The 16,066-nt window shown below is 45.1% G+C and overlaps 1 protein-coding gene across 6 annotated transcripts in view; it reads right to left on the bottom strand.

The window, feature by feature from the left end:
• NMNAT3 (nicotinamide nucleotide adenylyltransferase 3) overlaps positions 1-16,066 on the bottom strand; it is a 93,310-nt gene that overhangs the window by 57,017 nt on the left and 20,227 nt on the right. The window contains exon 2 of one of the 6 annotated variants that reach the window (XM_054595617.1): positions 10,399-10,423. The exons of 4 other annotated variants lie outside the window; for them this stretch is intronic. The gene's annotated coding sequence lies outside the window, so the exon portion shown is untranslated. Of the gene's footprint in view, positions 1-10,398; positions 10,424-16,066 lie in introns of those variants that run through there. One more of the 6 variants, XM_054595618.1, reaches the window with a different exon arrangement.

Below are 16,066 nucleotides of genomic sequence, written 5' to 3' on the forward strand. Positions count from 1 at the left end.
GTTGATGCCATTTCCTGGAGCTAGAATGGTCTCTTCCAGGACAACCCTCCCACGGAACTTCCCTTGATAGCCCACCTGGAAGTCAGTGCTCCCTCCTCCGGCCTCTTAGAGCTGACACTGTCTACATTGTTGCACCCCTGCCCCCCCCTTTTCTTGCCTACCAGGCTTTAACCCCTGAGGGCAGGGATACCATAGGGTCCAATGCAGAGTGGAAGGTATTCTTTGGGGAACAAGGTAAAAGGGAAAAGTAGACCAAAATGAGAGCCAGAGAGCACTAACCACTTTCTAGTATGGTCTTGGCTGAGGCAAACAGATGCAACTGAGGAGGAAATAGCCCTCAAATTACAATGGCAGAGCCCTTGGTCCGTCCCCGCTCCCATCCCCATTCTTGCTTCCAATGCTTCCTGGTCTGCCCAGTTTGCTTTGCCCCGTGTAAGTTTCTATCTCCCAGTCTGGGGTGTCAGCTCCGTTTTGGACTTGAATTTTGCTCTCATGCCATGAATTGTGTCTGCTGCCTTGGCTGGGCCTCGTCCTGGGATCCTGATTCCTGATTCCCACCTATGAGGCATCGTCTGACTCTTCCGTCCTCTCTCTGTTTCTGCCCAAGCCTGACGCAGGGTGCATGCCCGGGGCCCCGCTCCAGTTCAGCAGTGGGCAATGAGCCTCGTTTAGTGTTTGGAAAGCAGTCCACACCCTCTACAGCCCTGGGGCCTTCCCTATATGGCAGCAAAATGCAAAACAGTTCATAATGATGGCAGGGGATGGCATGATGGCCCAGCTAGTACTCAAATCACAAAACTGGCAGCCATCTGGGCTCTTTCCTCTCCCTTGCCTTGACAACCTGTCAGTTCCACCTCTACATCTTTATTATCCATCTCTCTCTCTCTCTCAAACTTCATAATGGGGCTCATTATTTCTCAATTGGACCTGAGTGCACTCTTAACCTGTCTCCTGTCTCACCTCCTCTGATCCGTCCCCCGCTCAGCAGCTCAAGGAACCTTTAATGTGCACATCTGATTCCCTGCTTAATCCCCTGCCACCCAAGTCAGATTCTGGGTAACGCTGAAACTCACTGCGGCATCCCTGGCCCCTTATAATCTGGTCCTGGCCTGTTTCACAAGTCTCATCTATTTCCCAATCTCCTCCCCATGTCTGCTCTACCACACTTCTTTCCATTTTTACTCTAATCTCCTTGGACCGAATTGTAGGACCAGCCCTGAAATCAGATATAAAAATTCTAACAAAGAAGGCAACTTTATTTAGCTTGCTTGTTTATTTTTCACTGAAAAAGAAAACAAACTGCCACAATTATCAAGGTCCTCAAGGCAACTGGAAGATTACAAGGAGATCCCCAAATAACCGGGACGGTGGCCAGCTGGCCAGGCTGTCCACAAGGCAGAAGAGGCCAGTGGAGGCCCAGTGAACTGCAGCAGGAGAGAGGCAGGCAAGAGTCTTGCTGTTCAAGGATAGGTGTTCACGTGAGAATGCACTGGGTACAACATCCCCAAGTCTGGAGAATTCCGTATCACCTGATGTAATATAATTTCCTCCAGAAATTATAAGCCAAGTAGCCCATCTTGCCTTCTTTACTGAGCTATATGCAGACTACTGTGGTCACGAGCAGATAACTGCACATCTGGGCAGTGATGGAGTAAGAGCAGACCGGAGCCACGTTTGGAATAGTGATTAATTAAAAGTTTTAACCAAGTTCATCCAAAATATATTTCATGGTGTGTATAATCACTATTTTGTTGGCCAGAAAATTAGATCCGAATGGTCGGTAGTTAGAGAAACAACTGCAGTCCCTACAATTCTTAAATAGACAAAACATTTTGCTTCTCCCCTCAGTTACTGCTAGAATCCACTAGCAGGACTGGCAGAACATGACCTGTCCGTGTCCCCACTAAAGCTAATGCATAGGCTAACATGTCTCATGCACACAGCATCCATGCATTCCAACAGTGAAGGGCAAGGGGCACTTCTGGCCTTGAATTGAGGTTGCCTGTGCTTGCACTTGGGGTACCTCTATAATGGAAAAAGCTTGGCATTTACAAGCCCTTATGACTTTGCAAAGCCCTCCAGTTCTCTACAGAATGAGATAGCCCAGTACTCATCCACGGGGATGCCATGAATATAAACTAAAGAGACACATTAGGACTATACCTCCTACGTAACTTTAAGAGGAAGAGGAAGAGGAAGCTTTTCATCACAGCATTAGAAAATGGGATTCACATGTGCCAACCCTGCATAAAAATACCACTGTCTCTGACAGAGCCTACCTGTTCTTATGAGAGCAGATCAATCAAATGAAGCCCCTATTTGTCCAAGGACATTCAGCTCTGCCCAGTATAGAATCAGGGATGTAATGGAGCCAGTGCACCAGCTCACTTGGGCCTGGGCTGGGCAGCCCAAGCAGCCCAATGTATCTCCGAGCAGGTTGCACACAACACTCCAGCTGACCTGCACCAGGCTCCCACCCACCGAGTCAGGACGTGTTGACTTTCTTTGCTGTACCTGAGTTTAAAAACCAGCAAAGAGGTTAACTGCCTCTCTGACTTCTAAAGAACTAATGAATTTATCTGGTTCTCTGGCTGATGGCTCTTCTTACAGGCCATTCTAATACATGGTGATCTATGAGTGTGTATGTCACAAGCACAGGGCTCCCGGGAGCTGGAGAAGAGAGGTTGCCAGAGGTTCAGGCATCGGGTCCTGGCTCCAGGGGGAACAGGCGGGCCCTGGGGTCTCAGCACCAATGAGCAGAGCTAGTGTCCACTCTGGCCAGAGGAACTAGAGAGCACCTCATGCCCAGAGCTGGGGCTAAAGCCAGGGGCAGACACCTGGAGGTATCAGCTCCAAAATGAAGACAGCGAAGCTTCATTCCACAGGCCTCAAGCTCATATGAATTCTCTCTCCTGCATGTGCTGGCCTCAGTAGATCAATAAAATAAAAGAAAATTGAGCCAAATTGAAATTATTTATGCTTACTATCTTCCACAAGCGATGTTCCAGAGGGAGTGTGATGTGTCAGAGAATCTGTTGGTCCTTCCTGCAGCACAGCGATTTCCTGTTCCCCTTGCTAATAGACCCAGATATTGTCAGCTTCACGGACAGGGGCACAGATTCATGTGGAAACCATAGCACCACACTGCCCTTGCCAGGATTGGTCAGGGGTGGGCATGTGACCCAGTCCTAGCCAATGAGATGTAAGAGGAAGTGCCTGGAGGCCTCTGGGAACAATTTCCCCACCTGATGAAAGAGCAATGAGCAGAAGGCCTTTTTTCTGTCCCTTCCTGCCCTGGACACTGTGGTGTATGGGTGCCAGAGCCCTCCTGTCTCCACGAAGGGAAGGCCCAAGAATAGCAGGGAGGAAGGCGTCACCCGAAGGCTTGTTCTCATTAAGTCACTACATTAACCTTCTACTACCTCTCTCTAGACTATTATGAGAGCTGCTAAAATATCTTCATTGCTGCAGATACTGCTGGTCAGGTATTTATTTGGTTACTTGTGGCCCAAAGCATCCAAACAGATAATACCTCAGGGGGCCGTGGTTCTTGCCTCCTCCTGACAGTGCGTGCACTTCCCTGGGCTGAGTTTGAGTCCAGTGTGTAAAGTCAGGTACTTTTTGTATAACGTGGTCCCTAAAGTCCAGGCAGCCACTTTGTCTGGGTTGTAGCTAAAAAGAGCCTGCGGCTGTGCTTGAGGAAATCCTGCTGGGTGGGACCCAGGGAGGCCTGGCATGTGGAACCCCAATGTGGAACCGTACTGGGAGTTTTGCAGGGACTACTCTGCACAAACATGATTTTTGGTGACACTGTGAGCTTAGAACCTAATCTCAAAGCAAGGTTTCTTCTGAGCCTCTTAACAGACCCCTCTCAACGGCATTCACTGTGCCCTCATTCACCACAGGGACCTCTCTGCGGGCAGCTTTGTAAATAGCTGTGGCACTGCCTTCACAATCTACGCTATCCAGGAGGACATCCTCCTTGCTCCAGCTCGCCACAGGCAGGGACAGCTGTGCCTTTCCTGCCCCAGTGCTGACTGCTTGCCTATCTGTGCCTAAGGCCCAACACAGCCTGGTGCCTCCAGGGAGCCCCAACGCCACCACGGTCATCTCCATGCCCTTGCTCCCGCTGCTCCTCCAGCTTAGAATGCCCTTTCTACCCACTTCTACCTATTCAACTTCGTTCCCCTGGCACTTACCACATATTAGGCCAACGTAAAAGGTCTTAACTCAGCAACAACAAAAATGAATAACTCGATTAGAAAACAGGCAACGGGCCTGAATAGACATTTCTCCAAAAAAGTTATACAAATGGCCTTGGTATGTGAGAAGATGTTCAACATCACCAATCATTAGGGAAATGCAAATATCAAAATGACAATAAGATGTCACCCCATACCTATTAGGATGGCTACTATAAAAAATACAGAAAACAAGTGTTGGAAAAGGATGAAACTGGAGCCCTTGTGCACTGTTGGTAGGAATGTAAAATGGTGAAGAGGTTATGGAAAACAGTATTGCAGTACCTCAAAAAATTAAAAATAGAACTATCATATGACCTAGCAATTCCCTTTCTGGGTATATACCTGAAAGTATTGAAGGCAGGATCTTAGAGAGATTATTTGTACACTCGTGTTCATAGTAGCATTACTCACAATAGCTAAAATGTAAAAGCAAACCAAGTGTCCACTGATGGATAAATAGATGAGCAAAATGTGGTACATACATACAATGGGCTATTCAGCCCTCAAAAAGGATACTCTGAGATATGCTACAACATGGATAAACCTTGAGGACATGATGCTAAGTGAAACAAGCCAGTCAGGAAAAGGCAAATACTCTATGATTCCACTTATAAAGGTACCTAGAACAATCAAAGTCATGGAGACAGAAAGCTGAATGGTAGTTGCCAGGGGCTGGATGGAGGAGGGAATGAGGAGTGGTTGTATAGTGGGTATAATTTCAGTGTTGCAAGGCGAAAGAGTTTTGGAGATGGTTATGAAAGTACTTAACACTACTGAACTGTATACTTAAAAATGGTTAAGATAGTAATTTTTCCATTACATGTATTTTACAAGTAAAATTTTAAAATGAAAGGTCTTCTTTGGTAAGCTTTCTCTGATGCTAGGACCCAACTACACTTTATTGCTCATCAACCTCTGCCTCGATTCCTTAGTTTCTGTTTTGAGACCTACTCAGTTGCCTAAACCAAGAGCATCACAGAGAAACAGAGCCAGAGCCCTGGCTGAACGGCTCTGAAAGTCAAATCCTAGGGCGTTTCTATTGGCGTCCTGTTACTTGCAACCGAAATCCATCTAATTGATAATATACTTGATCTGAAATAATAGAACACTATTATAGAATAGTAATAGAATAATAACAGAATACCACGAATAAAGATGCTAAAGACGTCTAAGGAATAAGAAAAAGAAAGTTCATAGACAAAGGAATAAAAATAAGACTGGCATCTGACCTCTCATTTACAACATTAGATGCAAAAGATAATGAGCAATGCCTGCGCAATTCCAAGAGACGATGGCTATGAATCTGGAATTCTAGACTATCATCTAAATATGGGGATAGAATACGTTTTTAGATATAAATGGACTCAAAGTTTACCTCTCAGGTGCTCTTTTCTTAAGAAGTTCTCTGAGGATGTGTTCCATCAAACCCAGGAAGAAAAACCATTAAAGTGGAAGACACAGGAAGCAACCCAGGAGAGGAGTTGCACAGGCTGCAGAGCAACAGTCCAGTGCAGAATAGGAACAGGTGGGCCCCTAAGAAAAAGGGGGATGCTGAGAGGTTGGGTAAACTGAGGTTACACTGAAAACTTCTCTTTCAGCTATGACCCCCCCCCCCAAATTAACACGGTAAAAAAATGTAAATTAAAGTGTGACTTAATTTGAAGCCCTTGATGGAATATGAGAAAATTCATTGGACCTTGATATTAGGCATTTCTTTTTGAGTAGCCCAGGGCTACTAGACCCTGGAATGAACATTTATGTGATCAAAATGATTTAAAGCTACTTAATGATGTTCAAATTTTATAGTCAATCTAGTAAAAGGTACAGAATGCTTAACTGTGAAGACAGAATTAAAATATATATATTGACAATGTAAGAATACAGCTACCAGAAGGAAATGGTTGGAGAAAGAATGATGGAAAGAAGGGGAGAAGCATCAACATTTTCCTCTTATCTCATGAAGAGTCTAGATACTAACTACAGTTTATGAACAACAAAGAAATTTAGTTGTGAATAATAGATAATGGGGGAAAATGGTACATTAAAGATAGAGTATGAACTTTTCTCACATAAAATGACGCTGGAGGGTAGGCAGTTCAGACATGGTGCAACAGCTCTACTACCATCAATATTCAAGGCTCCCTCTCGATTTCTATGTCATTCTTAGACCATGCCTTTCATCCGCCTGCAATGTTGTCTCTTCGTCACATGATGGCTGCTGCATCTCTAGCCACTGTATCTGTATTCCAGGTAAGAATGAGGAAGAGGGAATCAGCTCCCTTATAGAGAGCTTTCCTAAAGCCCCACACAACAACATCTGCTTATATCTCACTGGCCAGAATACAGTGACATGACTGTCTCCGTCACAAGGGAAGCAAAGAAGTGTAGTTTTTGAAATGACACATTGCTGCTTTCAACAAAAGTGGGTCTGTTTGTAAGAAAGAATGGGGAATGGATATTGAGTAAGCAATTCACCCTCTGTGATTCAAGAGATAAAAGTATACTATTTAAAGTAAAAAGGTAACCAATAAAAGAATGGAAATAATAGAATCATCTAGAATGAGAGGAAGGAGGGAGAGTAGAGTGAAGAGAATAAATGAGTTAAATCAATCCTTCATAATGGGACTCAATGGCTATCTAATGAAGATACAATTTTAGAGTTGCGCATCTCACCTCCAAAATAATAAGACTATAGATGCTGCTTTCAAAAGGTGGGCAAGGGGGTAGGGATGAAGCTGTGACTTTCTATTAAAAGCCCTTCTGAATTAGTTGAATTTTAAAAGAGACTTATGTGTATGCATTATTTTGATTATATAAGTAACAGTGTTTAGTCTATCTTTGAAAGTAAAGCGTTACTATTTCATTTACCCGTGGCAAATTGGTTAAGAGATAGGTATTTTGTTATGTTTCTAACTCCCTTCACTGTCCTAGAAAGTGATAAAAACCAGCCACAGTCAGGGTTTTCTTTATTTTACTTTTTTCAACGGACGTTATTTTTTTCAACTCTAGCCATTCACATTCAAGATCCTGTATAAGACAGACTGGCGGGCACATCACCTCTTCTGTTTCTAGTGGGGCAGGTTCACCTATGCCCCACCCTCTGTCTGAAATAAGGAGCCAACACCTCCCTGTGATCAATCCCCTGCCACCCCCGTCTACCTCCTGTGCAAGGGAGTATGTTCTCTACCTGCCTGGTCCGCACTCTCAAATGGCCGTCCTAATGTCTCTACAATATATTAACAGGAGGTGGCCAAAGGGAGTTCTGCTGAAACAGGCAGTAGTTTGGGCCATTTTGAACTAAATCCTAAAATGCACACGATAATGCTGAGCGATGCAGTTTAATTTATGAGCATGCAGGTCTGCTGTGAAATTGGGAAATGGAAGTATAAGACATTAGCATTCACACGGCAAGGGCAGGGCCACATCCAAACTGTAATAAGCCTTTCACAGGGAGGACTGGGGGGTCGGAAGGAGCAGACACACTCTGTCAGTTAAATGGGTGCTCACGAACCTCATCCTTGTTATTCTGATGCTGCCAACCACCTGAGAGGTAGGCATGTGCTTCTCCTGGCCTTATGCCCTTAATGTTGCCAACACCCTTCATTGTTTTTACCAGGAGAACAGTTGTATCTACACGTAAAATGAAATTCATGGTTTGATCTGCAGGAGGGAAGGTAGAACAGATGGCTTCTCAACTTTCTTCTAGCTAGGGCACGCAAACACACAGTTAAATATTTCCAAATTTAAAAGGGAAGACGGGCATGTTTGTGATTTAACTCGTAGCAGTTGTACATGTGGTTCATGTCATGTAGTCTCCAGGTTATGCAGCTCATCAGCAAGAGACCTTCTGTCTGAACTTGATTTTCTAGTCCATTTTTTAATGCACAGAGTAAAATAACATTTATTTCTGCCATTCTTATGAATGAAAATATATTCTTCCAAAGAGTTCAAAGGAAACAGTAAGTGTATTCCAGCTGTACGTTCAAGCATATTGGAAAAGAGTTTGGGAAATCTCACTGAAGTAAGTTGAATAATGTTCCCCAAGTATATCAAGTTCTAATTCCTGGAACTGGTAGATGTTATGTAATTTGGAAAAAGAGTCTTTGCAGATGTGATTCAGTTAAAGAGTCTTAAAATGAGATTATCCTGGATTACCCAGAGGGCCCTAAAAGCAATCACATGTATCCTTATGGGAGGGAGGGAAAGGAAGATTAGACACACACACACATACACGCACAAGGCTATATAACAATGGAGCAGAGAGAAATTTAGAAATGTTGTCTCTGAAGATTGGAGTGATGTGTCGGCACACCAAGGAATGCAAGCAGCTACCAGAAGCTGAAGGAGGCAAGAAACAAATCCTTCTCTGAGCCTCAAAAGGGAATGCAGCCCTGCTAACACCTTGCTTTTGGCCCAGTGAGACTCGTTTCAGTCTTTTGGCCTTCAAAACTCTAGGAGAATACAGTTCTGTTGCTTTAAATAACCACTAACTTCATGGTAATTTGCTACAACAGCCCTAGGAAACAAACACACCCATAGAAATGCTGGAGGGGAGGCGATCGCTTTGCACAAAAACCATCCCAAACACTTTATAGTTCTTTTGATGGCATTTAGCAGAATTCAACTTCCTGCCTCCAGCAAGTGGCACATGAGAGGGGTGAATGCAGGACAGTCAGGCCCACGAAGCCCAGGTTAAGAAAAGCAGGCTGCCAAACCCCTGGGTCCTTGGGGACAGCTCTGAGCAATGTCCCCTCCTGAAGCAGGAGGCTGAGTACATGGAGAAAACACGGCTAGTTCTTAAAGCACACATCTGAGATGAGCAACTTTTCGTAAGTTAACCCCATTGCTCAGATAGGGCTGCACAGGTTTGTGTGTGTTCAGAGAGCACGTCTTTAAACAAATGCAGCGTAATTATTAATAAGCATGGCCAGATGCCTACAAGCATATGGTACCAGGCTACTCTCTGAAGGTTTATCTGTAATAGTGAAAAATTTAGAGACCCAAATGTCTAGTACCAACAGGGGAATGGTTAAATCCTATATAATACTATGCAGCTATTAAAAAGTAACATATTGTTACATATACTGACATCAGGGGTTATTAATGAGTAAATGCCGGGTTAAAAAAAGCAAATTGCTGGCAGTATTATAGCTATTATCTCATGTTAGTTAAAAAAAGCTATCAATGTTATTGTCTTACGCTGAAACAGTGCATAATATATGCACTTACGTATGTGCATAAATCTACTGGATGAGAATGTGCCACACAGTAAGCCATTACCTCTAAGGAAAGTGGAGGGCTGTTGAGGGGACAGCAGGAGGAGTAGACAGACTTGAACTTCTTAATTTATACAAATACACTTTTCCCCTAAGTGTGGGCTCTTCCTTGCAGTTTTAAGAAAGAAAAGGTGAACATGCCATAAAGACACGCTATGAGAACCTTGTCGAGTAAGGCGTTTGGTAAAGAGGGGAGACCCTCAGTAACTAACTGCGTCCTTGATGAAGGACTGTGCCGCACGTGGTCCTTAGCAACTGGCTGTGGCCTCCTGAGCTCGCCTGTGAGCCAGCTGATGTCACAGGGCTAGAGGCAAAGCCTTGGTTTTTACACCAAGCTCCCTAACAGTGCTGCCAATTTGGGGGGTGGGATGGGGAATACTGGAAAAACAAAAACAGTCGGCACACCAAGTCCCAGGCAAGTGTGTCCTGTCTCTCCCGTAGGAGTGGGGCAAGGTCACTATTCACTAACTCAGTGGTTTACACCAAAGCTGAGAGGAATCTGTCTTTGAACACGTTTTCCCTGAGAACCTGCATGAGGATGTTTATAAAGGCTGTTCTGCCCCCTGGAAGGGTGGTTTTCTGACCAGATGAACGCACAGTTCCTGTGCTCACTGTTGAACATAGACCTCCCTTTGTTGAACACAGCTGCCCAGCAGGACAGGAGGCCCACGCCTTGGAAAAGGACACTCCCAGCCTCCCTCCTTGGAGGCACCCCAGTGTGTCCCGACTGTGCTCCACCACATAAGGCAGGGCTGTTGGATGAGAGGACACCTCAGTTACTTGTCCGGTGGAAACACTGTTTTGGATTAATACACAGCCAGGCTGATCAGTTGTATACCAAAAAGGTGTTGTTACAGCTGGGGGAAGTACGCACTGACCTTAACGTTGTTCAATTCAGAGGCACTGAAAGATGAATGGCACTGTGTCTCAGGACCTGAAAGCAAAGAGATTTCTGGACAACGAAAGATTACAAGCACGATTTCCTTTTAGATAAAAGCCGGGGTGTATGTCTCTTCCATCTCAAACACATGCTACATGAATGTATTGCTTTGAAGGCGACCAGTCTCTATAAACACTTTTTTAAGTGACAGCTCTTAGTGAAATTACTGCTTTTTGCAGAACAAAAGGAACCAATCCTCTCTCTCTCCCCTAAATAATCTGAAGTGCTTCCTTTTTAAACTGTTTCTCCAAGACTTGCTGCAAATTTTTAAAAGTCATGACATTTTATGATTCCTTATTACAAATTTCAGGAAAGACTTTTATCTCCAATATTTTAAAGAAATTGTCACAAAAACAAAGATTGGGAGGCTGGGTTTTTTTCTGAAGCTGAGGGACTGCTGTATCAAGAAGGCTTATGCTGAATCAAAGTAGTAAACCCCGTTGCTTTGGTGCTCTCATTCGCAGAACTTTACCATCAGGTTCAAACCCCACCCCCGCCTTTTACAGTTGAGGAAACTGAGAACCACAGAAGTGAAGTTGCTTAGCCAACGCCACTCAGGAAGGTACAGCTAGAATCAGAGCTTAGGCTGGGACTTCTATCACATTGCGGCACTGCCTTCTAGACCAAGTTCTTTGGTTATGGATATTTTTACGTTTTATCTAAGGGACACATCATGACACACAACACTCGTCCTCAGGCCTACTGAGAGCGGCACCCTGGGACAAAAGGAGAAGATCACTTGCGCAGGTAATAAACTCAGAGAAACATAAGGGTAGAAAGGACCTAGCTGTGATTCTCTACTCTGCTTCCTTTCCTTGAGGCAAAAGGCACTGACATCATTTCAGGGGAGAATTATTTATTTTATTTCTAAAACCCTTCAGGGATGATTTCATAACTTCACTTACAAAAAGGAATATTTGATTTCTATGCAACAGTAGGAGCCAAGGAATTACCATAAAAAAACCGCTGCATGGTCTTTTGCCTAAAAATATAAAATTTCCCTCATCCCGATACCTTAGAAGTGATTATTTAAAATTACTTCCTAATTTAGTCGGACATGGACATTCCTACTGGGAAAAAAATACTTTGGAAAATAAGAGTATGGAGTTGTCATGAAGCCTTAACTATGATTTTTGTAAGAATTTGTTGAGAATGTAGGAGACTCATTCCGGTCATTTGTGTGAAGAACTGTGACATAAATGGTAATACTGTATTTAGAGACTTGCAGAGCATAAAACATTTGTAACACGAAAACTCCGGAGTTAGAAACAATACAATGGCTCTTGCTATATGATTTTTATCTTTGTGCTCTATTAAAATATCTCATTTTGGGGGTTTTGGTTTTTTTTTTTTGGTGAAGCAGTTTTTGTAGTAGGTCTTAGCTGGAAAAAGTACATTTCTAAGTAATCTGAAGGGGGAAATAAAAAACAAAATAGATGAATAACTCCACCAATGATTCCACATATATTCATGCCAGATGATTCAAAAGCCAGAGGTTATTCTGAGAGGAGGAAGTCCAACATCTGTGATATTAGGAGAGGGAAGCTAATAAAGTGTGGCACTTTATCTGAAGATGATACCACTGACCCACTGCCAATGGCGTGGAACTGCTTTTCTATCAGTGATGAGACTAAAGGCTTGAGAATCAAGGGGTGCATCCCAAAGGCAGCTGCTGGAGTTGGGGTGGCCCAAGTCTGTGGCCCAGTGCAGGCTGCCTGTGTGGGGGCCTGAGGACAACATGGATATCAGAGTCTTGGCCTCAGGGCCCTGGGCAAGGGTGCAAAAAGGCCTCTTTTAATTTCATCTCCCACCCCAACCACCCACCTAAGGGCCTCTCAAAGCTTCCACAGCCATGGTTCAGCGCTTCTGCTCCAGCCATTTCTCCTCTGCTGTTCCAGGCAAGGGCTTCTCTAACTACCCCCCAATGCCTTCCCCAGGTGTTCAGGAATCTTCCATGCACTGACTGATGCTCTATCTGGGGCTCATTCCTTGACTTGCATCTAGTCCTCATCTCCAGGCCTGAAAGGGAAAGGTCTATCTCGGTCCTCACCTAGGGCCCCAACAGCCCAGGCTGGAGGTGATGCTGGGAGGGCACTGCCTGGGGCAGACTCTTACACCCTGCGGTCCGCCCTGAGCCAGCTGGTACCCAGGCCAGGTGTGAGGTCACAGAGGAGGTTCAGCAGCATTTCAGCCAGGAGGCAGCCCACAGCTGGTGGAAGAGCCACATGAGTCAACAGCCATAATCCAATTAAGTGTGGGTACCCACAAAATGCAAGGAAGCCCAGAAATGGGGTTACATGGCTCCTAGCACATGAGGCAAGGGTAAGCTGTAGAGTTAGCATGTAAAAGGGATAATGTCACTAATAACCATTTTGGGGTACTGTTGCTATTTCATATTATTTCGACTAGATTCTATTATTCCCTTTTTACAGATGAAGATACTGGGGCCTAGAGAAGTAAGCTAGTTTATTCAAGGTTACATAGGAGTGAGCTAGGATTTGACTCCACAGCCCTGGCTCTCTCTCAAGCTGTCTCCAAGACCTGGGCATGAACAAGGTGACAACAGCACTTCTCAGTTCTGCACGGGCCTGTAAGCACATGCTTGGGGGGACCTCACAGCCTGACTTCCCAGGTCCCCAACAGCATGCTGTTTAAGTGGAACTGCAAAATTCTCGAAACGAAATTAAATTCACTTTAATTTTGAAAGCAAAAGCAGACAGATGCCCCACAGCTTCTTTTCCTAGGAGAGGGGATGGAGATCAAATAAACTGCCTTCACTGCCCGCCGTGGGAGAAGCTGGGGATAACCGCAGAACCAAATGCAGCCCTGAGCTTGAAGAGCAAACAGCTCTGGATGAATGTCTACAAGTCAGAACGCAAATGCAAAAAAGAAAAAATTGAGCTTGATGTGCTTAACCAGGGAGATGCATAGTCACCCAAAAGAGAATTTAAAAAAATTTGAAGTGCAAAATGAGTTTCATGATAAGCATCTTATGCCTATTTTATTGAAACAATGGAGTTAAAATGTCAAAGGAGGGAATGGATACAGGGAGAAAAAAATAAAAGCCAGATATTCCAGCTTAAGGAATCAGTGCTTCATAAATGTCACCTTCTTGCGTCATTTTCTGTGTCTACTTTATTTTATAAAAATACTTATGCTTGGATTAAAAGGTTTCTAAGAGGTCATTCTGAAAATAAAACGAGACTCAAGAGATTTTTTTTTTTAAATCCAAAGCAAAAACCTCACAACATGTTATCGAATACTGCCAAAGATGACATTGTTAAAATCCTCATAATTAAAAAAAATATTTAATTGAAAAATAGAAAACTATAAAATGCTCAGAAACTATAAAATGCTCTTTCAAGTTGAAGCTATTATTTTCTGAGCAATCAAGTACATCACTAACTTATCACTTATCACTAGTTTCTCAGTTACCATTTTCCTCAATTAGAATCCTGTGCAGTAAGAAAAGGCTGCATTTGAGACCCCAAACCCTTTCCCCTTTTATGTCCACACCCCTGTGAGAATCTTCCCTTTGGCATGACCTCTCTCTCCACTCCCTGCCGCCACCTCCTCAGGTGCATTTCTGTCCAGGGCTTGGCAGGCCGGACCGCCCCGTTGACCACAGCCCGCCATGACAGTTTCTCCCCAAGAGTGGCTTCTCATCCTGCACCATCGACCCAGCAGATGGCACCACGGGTAGAAACCCCATGCCTCGCTGCCCTCCCAGCACCCAAGCACCTCTCAGATGGCCCTTCTCCCTTTATGTCTGAGACCAGCAAACCAAGGGGATGATTTAAATGCAAATGTTGCATCCCTGCTGACCCATGAGAAACCCAGTGACTGGCAGACATGCCCAATTACCAGCATTCCTGGCCTTCACCCTGGTACACAGAAGGTGCTTAATACTCGCTTGCTAAACAAATGATGCAGGCATTGGGCCAGGAGCCACTTGCCTCCTTTCCTTTCCTTTGCGTTCTTTTCTCCACCTTGAAAGCCCCGTTCCCCCAGTGCATCTGTAACACCTGCTCCAGTTTTCCATAAACAAGAGCACCGCCATCCAGTCAGTTGTATGGGAGTAATTCTGGCCCCCTTTCTTTTCCTCCCACACCACCCCTCTCAATTCATCCATCACTAAATCCTGCACGCTGCACTTCCTAGACCTCTCCCTTCCTCTCCATCCCCTCTGTAACACTGCCACGGGCTGTCCTCGAAGCTGTGGGGCTACTGCATGGCCTGTCCTCCTCCCCACTCCCTGTTCAGCCTCCCTTGAACTTGTACTTCCCCGGCTCCCCCGTCCTCTGCTGGAGCCCAACCTTGTTGACAAGGCAGACAGGGGGTCTGTGATGTGGTTTTCCTGGTTCTGTAAGTCTCAGCTCTTAGCAGTCAGTCCCCGGCCCCACCCCAGTTGTCACTTGGCACCCAGCAGTCGAAGAAGCCCTCCTACCCACCCCTGACTAGCTAGTAAAGCAGAAACAAACGCTAGTTTGTTTAGCTAGTAAATCAGGGAATCACTCAAAAAATGTCTAAGTGAATTCCCGTTTTAAAGTGAACCTACACAAGTAGGTGATTTGATGCAGGGCCAAGGCTTTGTTTTTGGAGCAGGGATCGGAGCTTTTATAAACCGCATACGTCAGCAACATTCCTCATCCTCGTTTCTTCTAGGTGGGGAGGATTCTTAGAGATGCACAAGGAGCAACACGAGGACAGCATCTGTCTTGACTGCCCGATTCCCCCTGCCTCCACCACTGCCAATCTTTTATGGTCTAGTTCCTTCACCAGCACCTCATGAGGAGATAGGCAGCCTCTCTTGCTTTTCAAAACATTCACTCATTTCTCAAAAAAACCCCTGCTCTTTTATACTCATAATCCATCAGTTTATGGAATATTTAAAAGTTATGTGGTTTATTAACAAGTGCAACTGGCATCAAACTGGTAATGAACACAACTGACCGTATGTGTTGAACGCATGAGGCGGGGGCAGGAGAATTTGGGCAGAGAGCTCAGCCCAGGCCTGGGAGTGGGGACCAACAGGCAGACAGGCCTGCATACAACTGTACTATGAGTGGCCCATCTCCCCCACTAAATTATGGGCCTAAGGCCAGAAGAGTCTGGCCCAGTTCACTGCCTTTGTAATCTCTGTGTCTAGCATAGGACTGGGACATCACGTGGGCTTAGGAAATGCTGGCTGGATGGAGAAACAAGCCTCCCCACAGACCAGCCCTACCCAATTCCAGCTCATTCCCCAATTCTTGTAGCAAATCTGGGTTCCTGAGATACACTCCTCCCCTCCATACTTGGAGTCACTCATGGCCCAGTCACATAGTTAGCAACACATTCTAACTCAGACCCTGGGCATGACAGCATTTCAGAACCAGATGCAAGGGATCAGAGACACTCTCTAGTCCAGCCTTATGGTTCACAGGTCAGGAAGATGGAGACAAGCTAAGGGATCTGGTCAGGGGAATGTGGCACCTTGTGGCCAGCACTTCCCGCCGCCCCTCCCCACCCTCCTAGTTCAGACTCTTTTCCTCTCTCGTCCCTCGGTCCCAGGAGCTGGCAGAGCACAGAGTCCCGTGATGGCACAGCCCCAAGCGAAGGATGAT

This window comes from Pteronotus mesoamericanus, unplaced genomic scaffold (assembly GCF_021234165.1).
Source record: "Pteronotus mesoamericanus isolate MK-2021 breed Mesoamerican mustached bat unplaced genomic scaffold, CSHL_Meso_final scaffold_54, whole genome shotgun sequence".
Lineage (NCBI taxonomy): Eukaryota > Metazoa > Chordata > Mammalia > Chiroptera > Mormoopidae > Pteronotus > Pteronotus mesoamericanus.